Consider the following 1,461-nt stretch of genomic DNA (forward strand, 5'->3'; position numbering starts at 1 on the left):
CAAGGGGTAGATTGAATCTTCATTAATAGGGTAAATAATAGGGTGTATATAGGTTCCTCCTTCTTAAAATACCTATATTATGGCTGGAATAGACTAGTTTACTGGATTTATGTCACAAGATGTGGATTTATTTATAAGAAAACCCAAAAAACTAAATTTTCACAGTAAAAAAAAAAGTTGACAAGAAAACATCTAAACATAATTGTAAAAAATTGTTATTATACTATTTTGAGCTATTTTTATTATTAAAATAAATAAAAAGTTTAACTTAGTTTAATATTTATTCATGTTCAACATTCAAATGGGGTTCTTTAATTATTTAAGACACATATTCAAATCTACCCCTTGCACGTTCAAATCTACCCCATAGGTGGGTAATAATAAAAATATACTTAACTTTATAATTAGAAATTAAATTGGTTATTTAATATATAAGGTTTTCATGAGTCAAATAGTATTGAAAACTATCTAGACTACGGATTGTAATTATTAAAAATAAAATTTGTCAAAAAATTAAAAATTAAAAAATTAAATATGAATTTCATTCAAATCTGCCCCACTCTCCCCTACTAATTACAATATTTACCACCTTAGCACACATTAACCACTAGTACTTCACCTACTTCTATACAGCATCAACAGCAGCAGCAGCAAATCCAGCAGCTGCTGGAGGAGCAGAAGCAGCAGAAGCTGCAAATCGAGCAGCTGCTGGAGGAGCAAAAGCAGCATAAGCTGCTGATTGAGCAGCTGCAGGAAAAAACTAAAAATCAATCACAGCAGCAGCAGCCGCAACAACCGCAGCAGCAGCAACCACAGCCCTAGTAAAGAGCCCTAGTATCACGTCTCACAACACGAAACACGGCATACCGGTTGCATGTACACTAACCAGAGTGCGCGCGTGGAGTGTTATGTTTGAAAGGAGGTCCCGCCCGTCGGTATAACAATTTATATTATTATATTAATTAATATTATACTTATGTCATTCACCAACCAAAGAACAATCCATAATGAAAGATCAATATTTGAATAGTTTAAGATTCTGAGCGGAGCGAGGAAGCTAGTGGTTTTCCAATGGTGTTTATTTTTTTTTTCCTGTAAACGAAATTTCTACCAGAAGGAGTGCTTCGATTTTCTCAATAGTTATTAAATTCCAAGGGAAAAACCACCGACAAATTACGAAAAACCGCTAAAAATGGGATTTTAATTTCCTACTCATTGTTCGTCACCATGGACATAAAAAATTTTAATATTATAATATTTATTCAACTTACAGGATATAATAAGTAATAACGATATAAAATATCCAGACTGACAAACCGTTCACCGCAGCGTCTCCTCTCAGAATAGTTTTTCTTATATATAATGTCATTATATCATTAATTCAAGTTTAATACATCCATTATACATTGACCCACTTGTAACCTACTGTACAGCAGAGCTACATTCACTTACCCGTTTTTG

The sequence above is a fragment of the Acyrthosiphon pisum genome, chromosome A3, assembly GCF_005508785.2.
Source record: "Acyrthosiphon pisum isolate AL4f chromosome A3, pea_aphid_22Mar2018_4r6ur, whole genome shotgun sequence".
NCBI lineage: Eukaryota > Metazoa > Arthropoda > Insecta > Hemiptera > Aphididae > Acyrthosiphon > Acyrthosiphon pisum.